This window comes from Sminthopsis crassicaudata, chromosome 4 (genome assembly GCF_048593235.1).
Source record: "Sminthopsis crassicaudata isolate SCR6 chromosome 4, ASM4859323v1, whole genome shotgun sequence".
Classification (NCBI taxonomy): Eukaryota; Metazoa; Chordata; class Mammalia; order Dasyuromorphia; family Dasyuridae; genus Sminthopsis; species Sminthopsis crassicaudata.
The window spans coordinates 158,480,516-158,504,507 of record NC_133620.1 but is presented as its reverse complement, the minus strand read 5'-3'; the positions used below and the strand labels follow the sequence as shown (position 1 = coordinate 158,504,507).

The window sequence follows — 23,992 nt, the reverse complement described above, 5'->3', positions numbered from 1 at the left end:
AGGTTTAAGAGATTTAGCATATTTTGATCACATAGTAAAAAAATAAATAAAAGGAAGTATCTGCCTCTAAAAGTCTCCACAAACACCTCTTGTTTGTTCTTATATATTTTGGGGGGAAGGAATTTTAGAACCACCTTCATACCAAGCTTTTGAAAAGTAATAAAGGAAAAGTATATATCCAGGAACCCATGTCAGGATTACAAACCATAGTGATGAAGTCCTGCAACTTGGCACCATATGATAGATCTTGGTAGCAATTCTTAATTCAAATACAAGTGCAAGGCATATATAAAGAATTCACAATGGTTTTCTCTTGCCAAAAAAAAAAAAAACCAAACAAACAAACAAAAAAAAACCTTTTATTTATGAGAAGAAGGTACAGACAAATTGAAGAGGTAAAACAGATATCTGGAAATAGTATTGAGAAAGCAATTGTTAAGTACGGACTTAGCACCTAGTAAGAACCTAACATTTAATCATTTAAATTTATTAATCATTTATATCACTTAAAAAAATCTGCATGGTATGGCATCACTTCCTTATCGTCACAGCCTCTTTGGGAAGGAAGGACACATAATAATAACAAAGTAGTCATATTTGAACTTGGGTCTTCCTGACTCCAGACTCACTTCTCTATCCAAAGCTTATACAACTAGTTGTATATCAAGGTATTTTGTGAATATCTGTTCTACTATGTGCTCATAAGATAAAAAGCAAACAAATAAAATTGATATTTTCACTGATACTGCCAAAATTTCTGTTCCTTTCCCTAAAGAAATGAATTTTATAGTGAGTTGATAAATCTTCATCTAACAAGAATTGTACTTAATGCCCACTGCATACCCTTTAAATTATTTTAATATTGTAAAGATATTTTGGCACAATGATTATTTCACCTATACATCCAATTTTAGCAAATCCTCAAAAGTATTGTTATCATCTATCTGCTCAGATTAATGAATTTTATGAAAAAAAGATAAACAGCTTGAACAATATCATTCACTGGGGAAGGGAAGAGAATGAAAAATGGGAGGACCCACAAAATAAATACTCAACTTTTTGGAAGCAATTAAATACAGCATTTGGTTTACATGATAATACTGATGTTGGGAAGCACCTTTCACTTTGCATGTGCTGCATTTATGCACTTCTGTCTCAAATCCTACTTAATAATTTAATCTGATACTATTGCTACCATCTGTTCAGGACTGTGCTTGGCCAGTTTCAAAACAACAACTATCACTGTCACTAGTCTAGTCAGGCCATGATATGCATGGGACAAAAGCTAAACAAATGAAAAGATAGGCAGGCAGATAAAAGCATGTTCCAAAATAGCAATAGGGGCTCATCTGAAAAAGCATTCTAAGCTCATCACTGTTCAAACCAACAAATGGGAAGATTCTATTCCACAGGAACAGAGAAAGAAATGGCAAAGTTTACAGACTGGTCAGTTAGTGATTAAGTGATGTTCTTATGGACAAATCTTCACTGGGAGATGAGGGCTGGGCTTTTAGTTGACTGAGGGCCAGTACATAGGAGAGAATAAGGGAGTAAGCATTTAAACACCTTTTATGAGTCAGAAACAGTGCTAAGTAGAAATATTTTCTCCTTTGATACTACTCACAACAACCCTGCAAAGCAGTTGTTATTATCATCATCATTTTACATTGAAGAAACTAAGGAAAAGAGAAGTTAAGTGATTTGCCCAGTATTAACAGCTATTAAATGATGAATCTAAATCTAAATGCTAAAGGTCCAATTCATTGTACCACCTAGTTTTCTCTGTTCCTATCGCAGGGCTGGACTACAGGGGGAAAAAAGTAATTTCCTAGAATATTAGAATGGGAAAGATTTTTAGAAATTGTCTAGTAAGATTCTGCAGATGAAAGAAATAGCTAGTGCCTCCAAGTTCAAATATGGAATTGTTTGGCTTTTAAATAACTTTATATAACATAACCCTTTCCTATCTTTTCAATCTTCTTCAATCTTTTTGTTTTTAATTTATTAATTTTATAATTATAATTTTTTGACAGTACATATGCATGGGTAATTTTTTTTTTTTTTTTACAACATTATCCCTTGTATTCACTTTTCCAAATTTTCCCTTCCGTCCCTCTATTCCCTCCCCTAGATGACTGGCAATCCCATACATATTGATTGTGTTACAGTATAACCTAGATACAATATGTGTGTGTAAAACCAAATTTCTTGTTGCACGGTAAGAATTGGATTCCGAAGATATAAGTAACCTGGGTAGAAAGACAGTAGTGAAAACAGTTTATATTCAATTCCAGTGTTCCTTCTCTGGGTGTAGCTGTTTCTGTCCATCATTGATCAACTGGAAGTGAATTAGATCTTCTTTATGTTGAAGATATCCACTTCCATCAGAATGCATCTTCATACAACATTGAAGTGTACAGCGATCTTCTGGTTCTGCTCATTTCCCTCAGCATCAGTTGATGTAAGTCTCTCCAAGCCTCTCTGTATTCCTCCTGCTGGTCATTTCTTACAGAGCAATAATATTCCATAACCTTCGTATACCATAATTTACCAATCTTCTTCAATCTTACTCCCCCTTGACTGACCTCCTTGAAGTTCCTTGTTTAAGATACTTCATCTTCTAGCCAAATGCATTTTTATTGGCTCTCTCTTCAGTTTAGACTTCCCTACTTCTTGGTTTCCTTCAAATCCTAGCTAAAATTTCACCTTCTCCAAGAAGCTTTTCCTTGTTCCCATGAATGTTACTCCCCTTCACTTAAGAATATCTTCAATTTATCCTCTATATAGCTTGTTTACACATAATTGCATATTCAATTCTGAACTCTTACAGAGGAGGAACTTTTCCCCTTTATATCTCCAGTGCTTAGCACACAGAGTCAATGTTGAATAAGTGTGTGTTGAGTTGATTTAGGAGAGTTTACATGACTTACAATAGAATTATAGATTAATTCTGTAAGAATGTTAGAGGCTATCTAGTACATTTCCCTCATTTTGCAGATGAAACACATTAGTTTCATAGAGAGCAAATGACTAGTTTGAGGTCATACTGATAGTAAGTTGCAGAGCTGGGCTTAAAACCCAATATAATAGGACTACAGCATAACATAGTCAAAGAACCATAGGATGATAGATCTAGAACTAGAAGAGACCTCTAAGACCATCTAGTCACTTTCTGCAGATGGAGAAATGGAGGAAATTAAATGACTTCTCCAAAGTTGCATAATTATTGAGCATGAGAGGGACCATCTATTTAAACAGCCCATTGCACTACTGATTAACTCAAACTATCAAGAAGGTTTTCTGATCATTAAATTGAAATTTGTTGGACCCACACAACACCATATACCAAGATAAGATCAAAATGGGTCCATGATTTAGGCATAAAGAATGAGATCATAAATATATTAGAGGAACAGAGAATAGTTTACCTCTCAGACCTGTGGAGGAGGAAGGAATTTATGACCAGAGGAGAATTAGAGATCATTACTGATCACAAAATAGAAGATTTTGATTACATCAAATTAAAAAGCTTTTGTACAAACAAAACTAATGAAAGCAAGATTAGAAGGGAAGTAACAAATTGAGAAAATATTTCTACATTTAAAGGTTCTGATAAAGGTCTCATTTCCAAAATTTATAGAGAACTGACCCTAATTTATAAGAAATCAAACCATTCTCCAATTGATAAATGGTCAAAAGATATGAACCGACAATTTTCAGATGTTGAAATTGAAATTATATCCACTCATATGAAAGAGTGTTCCAAATCACTACTGATCAGAAAAATGCAAATTAAGACAACTCTGAGATACCACTACACACCTGTCAGACTGGCTAAGATGGCAGGAAAAGATAATGATGAATGTTGGAGGGGCTGTGGGAAAACTGGGACATTGATGCATTGTTGGTGGAGTTGTGAAAGAATCCGGCCATTTTGGAGAGCAATTTGGAACTATGCCCAAAAAGTTATCAAACTGTACATGCACTTTGATCCAGCAGTGCTACACTACTGGGCTTATACCCCAAGGAAATACTAAAGATGGGAAAGGGACCTGTATGTGCCAAAATGTTTGTGGCAGCTTTTTCTGTAGTAGCTATAAACTGGAAAATGAGTAGATGTCCATCAATTGGAGAATGGTTGGGTAAATTATGGTATATGAATGTTATGGAATATTATTGCTCTGTAAGAAATGACCAGCAGGAGGAATACAGAGAGGCTTGGAGAGACTTACATGAACTGATGCTGAGGGAAATGAACAGAACCAGAAGATCACTATACATTTCAACAACAATACTGTATGAAGATGTATTCTGATGGAAGTGGATATCTTCAACATAAAGAAGATCCAACTCATTTCCAGTTGATCAATGATGGACAGAAACAGCTACACCCAGAGAAGGAACACTGGGAATTGAATATAAACTGTTTGCACTACTATCTCTCTACCCAGGTTACTTATATCTTCGGAATCCAATTCTTACCATGCAACAAGAAAATTGGATTTACACACATATATTGTATCTAGGTTATACTGTAACACAATCAATATGTATGGGATTGCCAGTCATCTAGGGGAGGGAGTAGAGGGAGGGAGGGGAAAATTTGGAAAAATGAATACAAGGGATAATGTTGTAAAAAAAAAAAATTACTCATGCATATGTACTGTCAAAAAAATTTATAATAATAAAATTAATTAAAAAAAAAGAAATTTGTTTCTTTATAGTTTCCACTGATTTTTCTTGGAGCTCTGGGATAAAATATTATCAAGTCTTATTGCTCCTTCACATGCCATTCCTTCAGATACTTAAACACAGCATCAATTCTTCAATGAATCTTTTCTAGAAGCTAAGGATTCCCAATATTTTTAACCAACCTTCATATGACATGGATTCAAGGTCATTTACATTCTGATTTCCTTTGTAAATTATATTTTTATTTATCAGTGTCTTAAATTGAGTCATCTAAAACTGAAAACAATGTTCTATATGTGATCTAGTTAGAACAGAAGAAAAAAATATCAACTCTTAAATTTCTACAAACTATTCTTCTTTTAAAGATAAGATCAAATTGGTTTCACACTGAGCCTGCAATTTACTAAAACTACAACTTAGCCATGCACTATCTTGCACTTGTGAAATTGTTTTTTTGTAGCCAAATGTAAGCCCCCATTTATCCCTACTGAATTTGAACCTCCAAAATTCATCCCAATGCTTTAATTCATGAAAGATCTTTTGGATCCTGATTGCCATCTAGATTATTAGCTATCCCTCTCAGTTCTGTGTTTATCTATAAATTTGATGAGTATACAATTTATGATTTTATTCAAGCAATATAAAAATTTTAAATAGCCTACGGTCAAGATCCCTAGGCACTCCAATGGAGATGTCTTTCCAACTTGACATGAAGCCATAAATAACAACTTAGATTAAAAACTTTATATATATCCCTAGCATTAGCACTGTGCCTGGTATATAACAGATGCTTAATCAATATTTAATATTTAATAAATATTTGGTATTTATTAATTGATCAATTGATTTAAATTAAACAATTCTGAATTTATCGAATTCTATTATTATATAGTCTACATTTCTCTACCTTTTCCACCATACGAGAACAGAATACTTTGTCAAATGTTTTGTTGCAATCTAGACAAGATCTATTTGATATTGATTCCTCAGGTCTATTTATTTATGTATACCTTGTCATAAAAAAAAGAGGTTAGTCTGGCAAGATCTATTCATAATTAACTTATGTTGGTTCTTTTTAATTATCCCTTCCTTTTCTACAGGTTCACTAATAATTTTTAAATAATCCAATCAAGAATTTCCCCAGAAAAGATACTGGAGTGGTTTGTTAGAAAATATCAAATGAGCAATATGGTAACATTTTAGCACCTTTACAAAAACAATTAGGATTTATCTTGATAAATCTCTGTATCTGTTCTATATTCGAATAGCCATTATATTTTTACTACACAATTTAGCACTTATATGCTATATTCTCAACTGATCTATCATATGCTTTAGTCTTGTCTCTCCAATTAGATTGGTGAAGTCCTTGAGAAGAATCATATCTGATTATATATCTTCATACCCCACAGGATCTAGGTATATAGTAGGTGTCTAATATAGTATAGTAATATAGTAGTAATATAATAGGAGTTGTATATTATTATATATATAGTATATTATTATAATAATTATAATAATATAATTATTATAATAATTATTATATTATATATATATATATAGTATATTGTTATAATATAATAATATAGTAGTAGTCACTAATAAGTAAATACATATTTATCAATTGGATAATTAAGTTGAAGGCCATAAAAGCTTCCAAAATACACACACAAGTTATAGTAGATCCTGTCCCAACCACTATATTAAATACTTTGGAATTTGAAAATTAGCTTAGTTCTTTCCTCTCCTCAGAAAAGTTAGAGCTTAAGAATTCCAATATAGCCTTGCTTGTTACCCAGTCAACCCTACCATTCTTTTCCCTATGTTACCCTGGCTACATCTAGAAATTTCCACAATATTAATTTACTCCAGAAAACAGGTGTTTCTTCTCCTCTTCTATCTTCAATTCAAGCTAGGCGGTGCAGTAGATAGAACACCAGCCCTAAAGTCAGGAGGACCTGGGTTCAAATATGGCCTCAAACACTTAACACTTCCTACTGTGTGACTCTGGGCAAATCACTTAACCCCAATTGACTCAGAAAAAAAAAAAAAGACAAAGAAGAGAGGAGAGGAATTTAATACCTTTGGCTACTTTTCTTATTCAAAATAATTACTACAAAAGCAAAGATAGAAGGCAAGTATAGCCTTTTAATAAAAAGAACTTCATTAACTGCAAGTCTATTATGCTAGACTTGAACAACACACTTCATAGCACTTGATAAATAATATACTCTTATCCTAACTCCAGAAAATAACACTAGCTAATTAAGTTTGTACAAGACCTAACATCTTTATGTTCATTTTATTGTCCTGTGTCATATAAACAATGATATTTCCAGGAAATAAGTATAGTGCACTCTATTTCACTTAGCTTGTTCTATTAATTCACTTACCCTCTTTGGAGAAAAAGTAATGATATATAAGCCCTTAAAAATTCATATTTCCTTGAAGACCATCAAAAATGATAGCTACAAAGAGTTCAATTTTATGACCTTGTAGATTTGCTTTCAAAAGTTAGGTAAATTTTTAACAACTACTTTATACATGCTTCAAGTTTTCTAAATTAGAAACTTGCCTTCCTTTAATGTGAGAGGTAGATATGTAAATAGTTTATATACTGTACTTTGGATAAAATACCTAATGAAGGAACACAAATGTACAATAGAGTTCTTTGCCTTTGCTGAGGCCAAAAGTGAAAGACTGCCATCTATAGGAAAATACTTCAGAATCATGAAAACAACTATACCAAAAACAATTCTACTTCTCTAAAGGAGGAAGAAAGAAAAATCCAAACTTCTAAAACAGTTCCTAAAATAAAACTACTAAAAATGAAAAATGAACCCAATTTTCAAAACAGAACAATACATTCTGGAACAATAACAACAAATATGAAAGGATCTTCAAGGTCTTGAAGTTCTATCCAAGAATAGAGAGACTGGCAGTGTGGGGTAATGAAAAGAATATTAGAGCTGGAGTCAAAAGACCTGTTACAATTCTTGCTCCAACATTCAGAACTTGGAACAACTATGGACAAGTCATTTATCTTCTATATGTTCATTTTGCTAGTCCTATGTTATATGGAAATAAATACTCTGTAAAGTGATAGATAAATCAAAGCTATTAATGAATGATGGCTCATCTAAAGTGATGTGTGAATATTTTTTCAAACTGCCTGCTATTTGAAGCCAATTTCATATATTTAGTATTTCTGTAACAGTAAAAGGATACCAACATTTAATCAGATAATTAAGACTAGGAAAATTCTGATAATATAAAAATATGCAAATGGTCTTGAAATTTAAGGACAGATTATGAGTATAAGGAAAAGTTTGTTACAATATAGATAGAGGATGATTCTAAAAAAGCAATAACAATCAAAATGCCCATGGAAGTCATTTCATTCAAAAGTTACCCCCAAATATCAAATGTATTACTCTTCATTTTATTTTTCTGATAATACCTAAATCATATCCTGAAAAATAAAGATTGGGGGGGAGAGAAATAATAGAACAGCTTCTTTTCTATTAAGTTCAGCCCTTAAACAATATCCAAAAGAAATCTAATGGTTCTTTTTCTACATTCTTTGTACCTCCTATGATTTTTGAAAATGCTTCACATATGGTTAAGATGAATGCAGCAATTAATATACAATTAATAAGCTGGTGTGATCAACTGCTTTTGTTGAAAGAGACAGCTGGTTCCCATACAAAATGATAATTAGACAAATTAAGACAAACCACTTTTGTTTGCTGATGAACTGACAGCATTGCTTGATGATAGTTAAATGTTACCAACTTTATTTGATTCTCTACCAATATTGAAGGATTGTCTCAGTGAGAGCAATTTTTATCATTTATGAAGGGAAAAGAAGTCAATATAGTATTTTTCCTCTTCTTACTACATCATTGAATGGACAGGATTGTCCCTTTCAACAACAAAACTATGCTTCCTTACAAAAAATAGGAGCTGGTAAGGATAGTACCATTACGGGAAGCAATTTGTAGGTGCAGAGAAATACTAGCTTACATTCAATAAACATTTACAAAACACTATCTAGAAATAATGGGATTTTGTCTCATGAATGAACATGTGGAAAGTCCTATGTAGTAGAAAGAAATAGTCTAAGTAGCAGCACTACTGTCAGAAAAATTCTAAATATTTTTCAGGACTGATTTCTATACAAGTGAAAACACATAGTACACCAAAGAGAAAAAAAGAAAAAATGTCATTAATTTTAGAAAAATCAAGCAAAAGATCAACAAGTAATGGTTAAAATACAGGTTAATAGCAAGTTATTTATCTTGTCCTAAAGTATTAAATTGCAAGATTCTGTTATTTCTAAAGCTGTTTCCTAAGAATGAAGCTCCACAATTTGGATTTATAAAATCCAGAAAACTGCCACTGTACCACCTACACCCATTAATTATAGCTAGAGGACAACAGAAAGAAGGGGAAAAAAAAAGATAACTGCAATAATTAGGTCCATTTACTAGATGAAACAAAATCAGACATAATTTAAAACCCAAGTCCTAATATAGAGTCTTTAGGAAACCCACTGATTTTATCAAAAGAAAAAAAAAAATCTTTAGCTCCTCCCAAGTCAACATAGCAGGTTGCTGAAGGCAAATCCAAAATATAATATTTAGAAGCTCTTCAAGCAGCTGTGAATCTAAACTTAGTTAAAAATACAAAATTTTAAATATGTACTACTTTTTAATTTAAAATATGACAAATGTTGGAAGTGCTGTGAGAAAACAGGAACATTAATATACCATTGAAACTGTGAATTAGTACAACTATTCTGGAAAACAATTTGAAACTATAACATTTGACCAGGGTCAAAACAACTAGACCTATACTATGATACTTATGAAGAGATCAAAGAAAAAGGAAAGGATGCATGCATGGCAACAACAACAACAACAACAAATTACAAGATCCCTTTCCATAGTTGGAGCTAGAAACTAAGAGAGTACCCATCAACTGGGGAATAATTGAACAAATTATAGCATAGGAGTATATTGAAATACTATTATGAAAAGAATCTTGGGAAGACTTGTGTGAATTAAAGCATAATGAAGATAGTAGAACTAGAAGAATTTTATACAACAATCACAACATTGTAAAGTCAAATAACTTTGAAAGATTTAAGAATGTTGATCAATATAATGATCAACCATGATTCCAGAGAACTAATAGTTAAACATGCCATCTACCTCTTGAAAGAGAGGTAATGGATTCAGGACAGAATGAAACATATTCTTTGGGTATGACTAACATGTGAAGTTATTTTGCTTTAATATTACAAAATTATAGTTTTTGTTGATATAATGGACAAATGAGAGGCAGAGAAAATAAATTTGCTGATTGCAATAATTAGATAAAAAAATAAATGAATGGAGATAAAGGAATGACTAAATACTTAATGCATGAAATGTTTCTTTTAATGTTCAATTTAATGACAAAGAAAAAAAAAGCAAACAGATTTGTCCTTTATAACAGGAATTTATGTAGTCAATGTCAGCCTACATCAGACTGAAAGACAGGGGAGAACAAACCAGATCAGATCATGCATCATAAAAACAGTCTTTCTAGCAGATCTAATCTCTGCAATAACCTGATTTATCACCTTATCTGGAAACAGATGACTTCCAGAAAAGCAATCTATGCAAAGCATTACTTGACAAAATAGGCTTAAATTAGGCTGCCATAATCAATTTTTGTTGGCAAACAACATTCAATTAAGACTACACTTAGGCTAATAAAGGCATTCCAAAAATGCTTTCACTTTTTCAAAATTTTGCTAGATGTTTGTTAGTGACTATTTTTTTTTTCACTTTTTAAAAAGAAACAACTACTCACCAATTGCAGCCCACTGAACAGTGGAATCAGCTGTAGACTCCACAGAATATATTACACTCATTGTCAACATGAATCCCAGAACACTAAATGAGAACATTTAAAAGTCTCATACCCCATTCTGAAATAGCTTTCCTTGTCACCTAAAAATTAACTTTTTCATGTAGTTTGGATGTATCTTCCACCTAATTAAAGAATACTCCAGCTCACCAAAGATACTTCTGTACTCTGTAACTTCCCAATTCTCCAGGCTTATGTAAATTATGTTAATAAACCTTCTCTCCCCTCCCCATATCAAACTGCTTTTTCATTCTGCAGCTGCAGAGTGCCACAGATAGCTTCTTGTATGATCTGACTTAAAATGCACCCCAAACTAGATATGTAGAATGGCCAAGTGAATGACTCATTGACAAATAAAGTATGTAGACTGTTTTAAATAACATAATTGTGGCAAAGGTGCTAGTGCAAAGAGTCTATAAGAAATTTCTTAAGTTCATTATTAGGCTTCTAATATAAAAAAGGACAAAGATATTTAGTATAGCTTATTGCCCAGTGTAAATGTGGAAAAGGAGGGGAAAAATGATACTCAGCACTTTTATTCTTGTGACTCAATGGAACAAGTGCCAAACTTGAAGCCGTAAGATCTGTCAAAACCGCATCTTTTACCTATTATACATGTGACTTTAAACAAATTACAGCCCTTCTGGACTTCATTTTCCCTCATCTGTGAGGTCTCTGCCAGCTCTAAAACTAAAGCAATTGAGAAAAAAACAAAAACAAAAACTTATGTTTTCTTATCTGCATTTAAATCTCAGAAAAGCATTTGCATTGACAATGGAAAATAACTACTACAAAATTATATTTATTTTCAATACTATAGAGATAGATAAGTATCTTATCACTTATCACCAATATTCTGAGGTGAAGGAAATTTTGAAGGGAAAAAAGTCCTGGATAACTCTCTTAAGATTCTGGGTTGCAAAACAGTTGCTGATATGGATTAGCAGAAGAAATTTCCTCATCAGCAATTCCTTGTAACAAGAAGTCATAGTTTAAGACCAATTAAAAAAGATAATATAATCTTATATTTTTACTATATTGTATATATATTTGATAATGATGAAATCAAAGCAGACAATTTGTACCATACAGAGAGTAATTAATGACTTCAAGATTCTCTAGATAAGTAATTACACCTTTCACAGCTTCAATTTCCTCATCTGTAAAAAGGGAAAAACAATAGCACAAACCTACTGGTAGATTGTGAGAATCAAATGATACAATTTGTAAATCTTAAGTATTATACAAATGTTAATTATTTTTATTATGGTGTTGTTGTTTTATTATTATTGAGTTTTCTTGATCAATTACTAAACAAACATTTATTAAGTACCTCCTATGTGCCAGGCACTATGCCTAATAAAATAAATCACAATTCTATGTATTTTACTTGCTGATACAAAAGAATATTATAGTTACCATCTTACCTCCCCATCTCTTTTTACTTTCCTGAATTCTAACAATTAAAAGGAACAAATTTTCAATTCTCAATTGTTTTCTACTTCATCATCTAGCCTGTTTAAAAAGGCAGTTGAAAACTAAAATAAAACTGACAAAATCATACACATATCTAAGCTTAGATAACAGCTAACAAAAATAGTACCTAGGGAAAACTCTACTGACATGTTTTCCTCTCTCTCTCCTTTTCTGAGGCTGGGGTTAAGTGATTTGCTCAAGGTCACACAGCTAGGAAGTGTTAAGTGTCTGAGAATAGATTTGAACTCAGGTCCTCCTGAATTCAAGGCTGGTGCTCTATCCACTACGCCACCTAGCTGCCCCAATATGTTCTCTTAAAAGAATGAGCTTTAGCCATATTGTATTTGCTCACTAGTTTCACAAAACTACACAACTTGTATAAGGCACAAAAAACACTCAGACCAAGAATGATGCTCACTAGACTTTAATGAATTAGACAAGTGCAACAAAGATGAAAGTTTATTATTATATCAAGATATTAAAGAAAAATGGTCAAACTTCTCATAAAAAAATACCTAGGATTTCCCAAAAATCAGTTAGCAGTCTTTAAAATTTGTATTTCAATTCCTCCTCCACTAAAGTCCTACTACGAAGTATCATTAAGGCACAAAAATGCTGCTGGCTTCTCAAATACAAAGCCTGTGTAGAAAGAAGAAAAGCTCTTTACTTGGGAAAGGTTTTGAGAGCAGACCTAAAGAAAGACAGCCTACCATCCATAGAAGGACAAGAGCAACTCATCTTGGTGAAAATCAATAGCAAAAGCTTGATTACTAGATTATTGTTATTACCTTTCTTTGGGTCTGAACAACTTGTGAAGACTATTTACATAAAGGGGTTGCAATTTTAAAGGAGTAGGGAGTATCTACATCAATGAATCTTTGAACAACTGAACTTTTACAACATTAACTGCTATTAACAAACACCAAATAATATAACAGTGCCACTTGCTGAGTCTCAATTGACATATTCTACAGATAGTCTGTCTACCACTGTTTTCTCTCTTTTCATCAGATTTTCACCAGAGATAATAGGGATTTAAAGGAATTCACGTGTATTGCTAAAGAAAAAAAAAAAAAAAAAAAAAAAAGACAAGAGTAGAGAGGGGAGAGGGAAAAGATGCATAGCAGAATTTGTTAGTGCTTCAAGCTTCCCAATTATCCTGCTTATACAAATTAAGTGGATTGAATAGTATCTCAATTCAAATAGTATCTCAATTCAAACTACTTCAAATTTAATAAAAACTGAAGTACACAGAATGTATGTTCAAGTCTTTGCCTCCCCACAACAAATAATGTGTACTCATGCTGAAAAGACTGTACAATTCAAGCAGATGACACTGAACTTCATTACTCATGAAGAGTTATACTAGATATGTACAATTATGTTTTTGTAATAAATATTTATCATTCAACTACTTAATCCAGAAGACTTTTTTTTCCCCAAAATACTAATCTCATTTGAAATCACATATTGAAGAATAGAATTATTTTACATACTTTAGGCCAAAAATCCTTTTTAATGAGATGACCTTAAATGAATGATTGTAGTTTATTAAACAATCATTCTAGATATTCCTTCCTCATACAAAATATCAAGAATACTATGTCTTTGGTGTTTATTGCAGAAACCCCAAATGAGAGAATTATAGAAATGCACAATTTAATTTAGCACAATCTGAATGATTCTGGTACATGATGGTTTTCAATTGCTTGTGATAACTAGATATTTAGACATCATGGGAAGATCAGCATGGAAGCAAAGGAAAAAGAAAAACCAATACTCCTCTGAATGAATCAATTCACTACTGGCAAACAAAGCCTATACACCAGCCTGCAGACTTTTTTTTTTGGCCTTGTGTATGTTGTTTGGTTTTTTTCCTCCCTTCTAATGCTTTTCTGAAATACTACTCCACAAACAGCTGTGTGTCCCTGGGAGGGAAGATGAAGAAAGGGAAAACAAGCAGAGATGCTGACAGTTAAGTACTTATAGTGGTATTTCCTACTCATCCAAACTTCAAAATAATCTTGGTGAAAATCAATAGCAAAAGCTTGATTACTAGATTATTGTTATTACCTTTCTTTGGGTCTGAACAAGCTGTATACAGATTAAATAGAAAATCATTAAGAAAGGAAAGGCTATCGAATTAAGGGGGGTTTTAATTAAGGATTTCTGTAGAAAATAGGATTTTAGTTGGGATATGAAGGAAGTCAGGGAAGGTAGAGATGAGAACTATCAGGTATAACCAGAGAAAATGCCCAGAGCCTGGAAATGTATTGTTGGTTGAACACCAAGGAAGTCAGCTTCATTGGAAAGAAGAATGCGTGTGTCAGGAGGCAAGGTATAAGAAAACTGAAAAGGAAGGGAAGGAGGGAGATGTGATGGCTAGGTAATAAAGGGATTTTAACACCAGAAAACTTTGCATTTGTTACTAGAAGTAATACAGTAATAGAGAGCTCCTGAAGTTTGTGGAGGGGGCTGGGAATAGGCAGGAAAATTAACATAGCCACTCCTATGTTTTAGGATAAGCACTTTGGTGGAAGATTGATTGGAATGAGAACTGACTTGTGACAGGCAGATCAAGCTATTGAAATAATTCAAGTATATGGTGATTCAGGGATTGTATTAGATTGGTGCAGTTTCAGAAGAGAAAAGGGAAGAAAATTTAGAGATACTGAAAAGACAAATTCAAAAGGCCTTGACAACAGATTGGATGTGGGGGTAAAAAATGAGGAGTAGAGGATGACAGCTAGACTATGAACTCAGGGATTGGGAGGATGATGTGGTCTCTTTCAGTAATAGAGAAGGGGACAGGGAGAATTTAGGGGACTGATGAGTTCAGTCTGGGATATGTTAGGTTTAAGGTGTCCAATGGACATCCAGTCTGAAATGTCTGATGTCTGAAAGGCAACTGGACACGTGATGCTAGACAGAGAAATTATAGTAGGCTAAGAAGATTTGAAACTGATGAGATCACCAAATGAAGTAGTATAGCGGGAGAAAGGAGAGAAAATACTGTGGGACAATTTTGGCTTGAAGACATGATCTGGATGAGGATCAGGCAAAAGAGTCTGACACAAGTAGGAAGGAGAACCAGGAGACTGACTCCAAATCTGATGCACTTTCTAGTGGCAATTCATGGTTTATTGTCAGTGTAGAGGGAGGTCTATGATGAATTGCCACAGAAATTTATTCTTGTTTGGTTCATCATTTGACAAATGACATGAATAAAAGAATAAGTTCAGCTGTTCTTGTGGTTCAGGACAAAATTCCACTCTATTGTCGAGTGGGAAATCTCTCCATTGATGCACATTTCACCCATTTAAATTTTAGGAGAAAGTCTTTATAAGTTGATATGGGCAAAACTTCATTCTGTAACATTGATAAATGTTGCCAATAACTTTCTGGTGATTAGCTTATGAGGCCTTGACTAGGCTGGTGTTTAGATAATAGACATATAATTTTCACCAGGTCAAAACTGAAAGCTTTTCTAGTGTGAAAGAACCTGCCAGAATTTGCTATTTTTCTGAGAACCCAAGGTCACTTTAAAAACACAATGAGGGTTCATAATAGAATTTAATATTAATGTGTAGCTATATTTTAGATTAAATAGTGTTTTAAGAATTCAACTATCCTTTATAACTTTTTTATAAAAATCCAATACAATAAACACTTAGTAAGTGTCTATTGTATGCAGAGCTTTATGCTAGATATTAGAAAATAAAAAGATTAAACAAAACATGGTCCCTTATCTGCTTTACATACTAATGGCATAATACCAACACAGCTATACAAATTAAATGCATTGAAGTATAAGTATTATGTGAGAATAAACGGGTAAAATCACTATTGGTGGAGTGAAATGTGTGTGAGGGTGGGCTGTGGCCAAGGAAGGCCTTTGGATGGAGGCAGTGAAATTTTAGATGGACTTTAAAAGTTGGCCTTGACCTTAACAAAAATAGGGAGAAAGACTGAGTCCAAGTATTGAATATGTAAAAGCATAGTGTCTGTTATTGGAAAAGAGAATATAGAATGTGTGGAGAGGAATAAATAAGATAATCCTAGGAAAGCTTTGGGAATCACTGATTAAGAATGTAAAAACAAAAATAAAACAGAAAGATGCAAAATTAATTCTTTCTTTTTTCCACCATTTTCTATTCCAATATTTTAAAAAATGTATCTGTAGCTTATGGTTCATAGTTTTAGAAGAGGTAAAATAGAAGTGTACTTGTCAGATAGGTAGAAAGAATATAGGACTCTCCTTAACTCTTACTGAGCAAAATATTAATATTGCTTCCAACATCTGCTAGAATCTGAGAGCCTGGTAAAGTCACTTAACCATTCCCCCCCAAAGCTGCATTTTCCTCATCTATAAAATGTTGACAACAATTATACCTAATTGCAACCTTACAAGCTTGTAGTACAAATAGAAGATCTATGTCTGTAAAGTGTTTTTCAACCTTAAAATACTACATAAATGTTAGTCCTTATTATTGCTGTTGCCATTTCCCTCAAATACCTATTCGTTGTCTTCCTCTACTGTGTTAACTGTAGGGACAAGAACTTCTACGTGGTATCTGAACTTTCACAGATATTGTAATGTCTCCCAGTTCACTAGTGTGATTACAATTCTGCACAAACATAAAAACTGGTCATTAACAGAGTTAGCTGAATATGTATGTATGTGTATACACAAACATAGATACTATATATGCATATCTAGACGCAGTACTATTTACATAGTGCACATATATGTATGCATGAATGTGTGCACATTATCTTGGAGGTTATACAGCAAATAAAAAAGTTTTAGCCAAGTAACGATCAAATCTAAATAAAACAAATATCATTTTGAGAAAATATGAAGAATCAGTTGAAGACACAGGAGAATGGATGTGGGAAGTTTATGACAAAATTGCAGGTAGGAGGAAGTGAGGGTTAGAAATAGAATGGAGGCTAGGATGTATTATAAGAGAAGAGACGGATGCAAAAGCTATAAAGACTAACTCAAATGAACCAGATAATAAATTAGCTAAGAAAGGCAAAAAGAAAAGGAGACTAAGATACCTCCAATATTATAAAAATGGGTAATCAAGGGGTTGGTGGGACTAAAGACAGTAATAGATCAGAAGGAAGAGTCAGTAGAGAGAGGAAGTTAGTAAACTTAGTTTTGAACATGTTTAATCAGAGATTCTAGTGGGATATCCAGAAGGAGAGAAGGAATTTAAAGATCAGAAAGAAATATCGGAACTAGATAAAAAGTATCATCTGCAAAGAAGTGATAATTATAGTTATTGGAACGACCAAGATTAGTGAGAGTATGTATAGAAATGAGTCAAGATTTCAAGTATTATTCTTCCCCAAAGTCAGCAGTTAGCTTTGATGTACTGAGAAAATAGCTATGAATATTATTTAGGTACTGAAGATCTACTTTGGGATTTAATAAGTCCTTTGTTCTTCAAGAGGACCATGGCTTTAGGAAGGTGATACCATGACATACAAGTGAATTGGATTTGAGTGAGGGAAGATCACCAGGACCATTGGGATCCAATGGCCAGATATAGTTCAGGAGGACTGGAGACAGCCCTCAGAGCAATGAGATGGGGAAGTAGATGACCCAGAGCGTTGGGTCACGAAAATCTGAGTTCAAATTCAGACTCAGATGCTTAACAGCTGAGTGACACTCCCCCCTCCCCCAAGTCACTCAACCTCTGGCTTTCTTAGCTTCTTGAACAAACGGAGATAATAATAGCACTCACTGTTGAAAATTGTTGTAAGAAAAAAATGAGATATTTGCAAAGAATTTTGCAAAGCTTAAAATGTTATGTAAATGCTAGCTATTTTCATTATTACTATCATAAGTATTCCCAAAAAAAATCCAAAAGAAATTAATAACAATAATAACAACAATAACTTCTAGTATTTATATATTTCACCTATCTTTCAGTCATACCCAATCCTTGATGATCCCAACTGGGGTGGTCTTGCCAATGATTCAGAATGGTTTGCCATTTCTTTCTCTAGTTTGTTTTATAGATGAGGAAACAGACAAACAAGAGGAAATAGCTTGCCCAGGGTCACAATGGCTAGTAAGTCTGAGGATGAATTTGAACTCAAGATGAGTCTTCCTGACTCCAAACCCAGCACTCTATCCACTGTCCCAGAATCTATTTAGGACCAGTCAAAATAATTCCAAGTTGAGAATGATAAGAATAATATCCACTTACATCTTAAAGTTGTTCTTCAAATTGTTCTAACATTTTGCTATATTTCTTTCATTCATTACTTTGCTACTTGCAGGCAAAGGACAGATTGTAAAGGACAATACTTTGTAAACTTCCAGTGTCTTATGTAATGATCTCCTTTCCCAAGCTGACAATATCTTCCATTTCACCCAAAGTTCATACATTTAACTACAATGTATTGCTGATTTCTCAATTTAGTTTAACCAATACATATCTATGTTAATAATTATTCTTCAGAGATGATTTGTTGCTAGACTTTTTTAAAAATCCCTATCATCCATTCTTTTTTTTCTCTTTACTTTCAGTTTATATATGCATTAAAAGGTAATAAGTACTGTCATGTATCTAACATTTGTTCTTTTGTCTTTGTTTTGCAATGTTTAAACAAGAAAGCAAACATAGCCAGCTGTATAAGCAGCACACAAATTCATATAACCCTTCTATAGTCTCTTTTCTTCAGCCTTATTGGCATATGGGGCCAAGACTATTCCTATGAAGCTTCCTTTTGTTTGGTACAATTCCACATCATGATTTATTGAGTAGTTGAATATTTTGGAAACCAAATTAAAAAAAAAAGTAAGGAAAGAGTGAAATATCAAAGCTTAAATTTGTAGATGATATTCTATTACTTTTGGTTGTAAAACAAAAACAATTCATTTTAGATTTTAGAATGCATTTAAGTTTTGCTTACTGAAACAATTCAGGAATCAGAAAACATGAAAAGAGAAATGTGCCAAACCAGGAAGAAAAAAGTTTTCTGGAGTGACAATGGAGTGATATAGCTAATAAGTTTGACATACCCAAGTAGAGAAAAAACAAATATACTGACACCACAAATAGCAGTTAAATTTACGGCTCCCATTAAATGGCAATTCAGACACAGTTGCATTAGAATTTAAGCAGGATTAGGTCATTTGTTAAATCCACTTCTATATGTAGAAAATTTTTTTGTTGTTCAATCATTTTTGTCTTGTCCTTCTCTTCATGATTCCATGCTTTTTATTTAGCATGACATTTTCAAATATGTTGACAAACATGACATCAAAGTCAGCTACCATACTGATGATAAATTTTCTTCATCTTGAAAAGGCTACAAGCCAAAATTAAAATGGAGAGAGTATTGGTTTATGTTTTTTTGTTTGTTTGTTTGTTTGTTTGTTTACAGATGATTATGCTCTATATGCAGCCTCTGAAACCAAGATGCAACAAAGCATGGATTAATTCTCTGCTGCTTGTGCTAATTTCTGCCTAACAATTAACACCAATAAAACACATACTTCAGCAGCAACACCCCACCATCTTTATGTGAAACAACAGGTCACAGCAAATGATGAAATTTTTGAATGCTAAGTTTACTTACCTTGACAGTGTACTTTTCAGGGATTTACACAAGATTGATAAACATATTGCCAGAGCTAGCTTAGTATTTGAGAGGCTCAGTCAGTATTAGACTGACTATCAAGCTCAAGGTCTACAGAGTTGCATATCTGTAAAACTTAGATAATTACCAGGCTCAACTGAGTTTGTCTTTATAGCTTTTGCATCAATCTCTTCTCTTATAATATGTCCCAGCCTCCATCCTAGTTCAGATCCTCACTTCCTCCTGCCTGCAATTTTACAATAAACTGCTTCCATTTGAATTGTCTTAGGAAGATTCTGAAGATTACCTGGCAGAATAAGATATGAGAAACTGAGGTCTTTTCTCAAATTAAACTGCCAAATACTCAAACTCTACTGCTGGACACACTGTTAGAATACCAAATGTACACTTGCCAAAAAGACTATTTTTGTAGAGAACTCACACAGGGCAAATGTTCACAAGGTGGTTAGAAAAAGCAACCCAAGGACACTCTCAAGATCTCTCTTAAGAACTTTAGAATTGATTTATGAAATGGGAGACACTGGCACATGACTGCCCAACATAACATGCCTTTATCAAAGAAAGTGCTGTGCTCTATGAGCAAAGCAGAACTAGCCCAGAAGAAATGTGAGGTTCACAAACTTAGAAAAATATCCCCATAGGTTCATTGGGACTACTGTTTCCAACCCGTGGTAGAGCATTCTGAACTCATTTTGGTCAAAGCAGTCATAGTCAAACACATTGTAAACTCTATTCTAATATAGGGATGTCATTCTTCAAGAACAAATGACAACAACCAATCAACCATGTCTTACTCTTTATGATCCCATTTAGAGTTTTCTTAGCAAAGGTACTGGAATGGTTTGCCATTTCCTTTTCTATCTCATTTTACAGGAAACTAAGGCAAATGGTAAAATTGTGCCCAGGGTCACAGAACTATTAAATGTCTGAGGCTGGATTTGAATTCAGGAAAATGAGTTTTTCTGATTTCAGGCCCAGCACACTATCCACTGTGCCACCTAGATGCCCTATGTGGAAAATAGTTATTGCAAACTATTATGTCTTTTTAGGACCTTTTATATTATATTTAACGTAATGGAAACTTCCTAACTATTGCCCAAAATCCTCTTTCAGGTATACTTACTGAAAACTATTAAATCCTATGTTCTTCTCTGAATGCTAATGTCCTTTAATGTTGAATGCTCTGCTAATTCTTTGAGAAAGTTATCATGCAGAAGGAACATTAAGCTAAGAAAAGGCAGCTTTTTTCTGTAGGTTTTTAATTACTTAAGAAGACTGGTAATGAACAGTATGCATCCAACATAATACTCATGAGTATTCAGAGAAGAATGTAAGGAACTTTGGGTTAGTTGGGAAGTTTCCATTATGTCAAAATAATGTAGTGTTTTTTTTATCTAGAACTTCCCAAAAATGATTCATTTACTTGAGAGGTAATCCTACTGACTAGAAATCAATTTCCCATCAATGAATTTTAGTGATTTTTTAGGATTATTGTCCAAATAAAGAATGTTATTTACTGGATATTTGGCAAGTTCACAATTTTACCCATATAAGCTAATAGTATGGAAGGAGTTAGATTTTAATTGTAAAATAAATTTCCAGGATTGAGAAATTCATATTAATAAAATTTTGGGTTTTTTGTTTTACTTTGAAAAAAATCCTCCCAATTCAAGGATCCTATAAACAATAACTAAAGCAAAAGTGTTTTTAATAAGTAAAAACTAATAAAATATTTTACTATTACTTAAAAACCAACTTAGAATAATAAAACAGTATAGGCAAAAAGGATGTTAGAGACTACTTAGTACAATCCCTTCACTTTGTAGATGAGAGCTCTGAGGTTTTAAGAGGTTAAAAGGTAACTTGCCCCAAATCACACAGGTAGTAAGAAGCAGAATTAAGATCTGACTCCAAAGCCATCATTTCCTTCAATACCAAAACATCTATGTTTATACAATATTTCTCAACAAAGAAACAATGTAAATTAGAGTGTAGGAAGAAAAAAACAAAAGATTGGTTTATAGAAGAGCTCAAAAGAACTGAAATAGATAATATGAAAAATGAAAAATAAAATAGACACAAAGTAGTAACACTCAGTAGCTGAGACCTCACTTATTTACTTCTCATTCCTGACTATCTATTCATTAATTATTCAGAGTTCAAAAAGAGGTAAAATGTACTAGTTCTTGCTATGAACCTCTCCATGAACAAGACTGTCCACAAAGAGTACTTGAGTCGGTGGTTTTTCAAATATAGGCTGTGCTCGAAGAATAGAATTCGAATTGTTCAATCGTCACTTTCAGATTCTATAAAAACTTCAGATAACAGCTGCCCCATGCTACCAATATGGTTACTTTGACTCTGTAAGTGAACTTAAATTATTTTAAAATAGTATTTAAATAAGTATTTAAAAGATTACATTTTACAGTTGGTAAAGTATTCAAACTCACTTGATTAGTACACATTGAACCTAACGAAGACAAAGAAAGTAAGAAAGGAGAATATTCTTTGGTGATTCTGAATATGGTAGGATGAAGTCCTAGTTAGCTCCCTGTTGACCTCAGGATCAGCCAGAGTCAGGATAAGCAAAAGTCTTTGATCTTTAGGGGGAGAAGTGAAGGGGATGGCTCATGCTCTCCACCAATCAATTGACCTCCCTTCTCATTGTCCTCCTCCAAAGTGACTCTGGCTTGTCTTACTCCACCCCCTAATACTTCCTACAATTATCTGTATACACCAAAAGATGGAGCCAGCACAGAATAGTGGGAAGAGCCATTTTTCCAAGCAGATGCTAATAGAGTACTGTCCAATAAGTTCAATTGAGCCTTAAGTGCTCAATTGTCTGATTCCAGTGCACCGATTCAGAGTTTCAGCCCTTTACATGGTCTTAAGAGAAAAGACTCCCAATGTGGGACATGAAACTAGATTAAAGTATGAATTACATCATCTTTTTATGATTATAAAATTCCAAGTAAATTCACGCTTAAGCCAACCTCTGGCAAAAGATCAAGACTCTTATAAGGATAACATTTGAAAAAGAATGTTAAGAAAAAACAAATATCTCAAATTTTACATCAAAAAGAAAAAATTAACATTAATATAAAATCATAACATAAAATCTTAAGATTAGCCTTTGATGTAATATTGCTAAAAGCAATGTTTAAGTCCTAGTCAATCAATTTTATTACTATGATCTTTTTCCTGTGTATTGTATCAGCAAATAATAATCCAAGATTCCTTTGTTTTATTTTCTAATCTAATTCCTGAAAGTCTGTCTTCAAACTATAGGCTGTGCTCGAAGAATAGAATTCGAATTGTTCAATCGTCACTTTCAGATTCTACTTCTATAAAAACTTCAAATAACAGCTGCCCCATGCTACCAATATGGTTACTTTGACTCTGTAAGTGAACTTAAATTATTTTAAAATAGTATTTAAATAAGTATTTAAAAGTTTACATTTTACAGTTGGTAAAGTATTCAAACTCACTTGATTAGTACACTCAGATTTTGATCTTTGGTATGATATGGTTGAACTGAGAATAAAAGAAGTTCAGAAACAGAAATTTAAAATTACTATCATCTGGGAAATGTCCATTTCATTTTTGTTAATTAAGATTACTGATACTGATAACTGATTCTTTGCAAAATTTATTCTTTCCTTGAAAAGCACAGAATGTATATTTTCTCTCCATAGCACTATCTTAACCAATGCATTTCAAGTGAGAATGAACATTCAATTGCCAAAAAAAATTGAAATTATTGATCTTTATATTCAAATAAGATGTGTAAAGTTTAATTTTACCTTTCTGGCCTAGCAAACAGGTGGGCAAACATCCAAGAAAAGAAGAATCAACCACCAGACAAAAGCTACTATTTTAATACTTGGACACAATAGACTAGATAAATGTGAAAGATCTGGCTACATAATACAGCATCCAAATTAAGCTTTTGGAATACTGAAAGGTATACTAAATAAAATTGGTTGTTCAATAATAAATGTTATTAAAAACAAAAGAAAATCTTTCATTCAAAGATTTCTCTTTTAATGACAAGAAGTCATATTTTTGTTCATTTTATGTATGCTTTATTTATTTGTTTGCTTACTTATTTATTTATAAACATTTGCAGGCTACAAAACTGGCCATTGTGAATCAAACTTATGGTTCAACTGGCCCACTTTTATTTGGCAATGTTTCTCATGCTTTAAATATATTCTAATATCTTTTTATCATGGATCTGTTATGAATTAATTTATCAAAACTCTTTATATTCTCTATATAA

The 23,992-nt window shown here is 32.9% G+C and overlaps 1 protein-coding gene across 9 annotated transcripts in view; it reads right to left on the bottom strand.

Moving 5' to 3' along the window:
* The window catches only part of NHSL1 (NHS like 1), a 345,331-nt gene that overhangs the window by 71,503 nt on the left and 249,836 nt on the right, over positions 1-23,992 (bottom strand). The gene's annotated exons all lie outside the window — the stretch shown is intronic.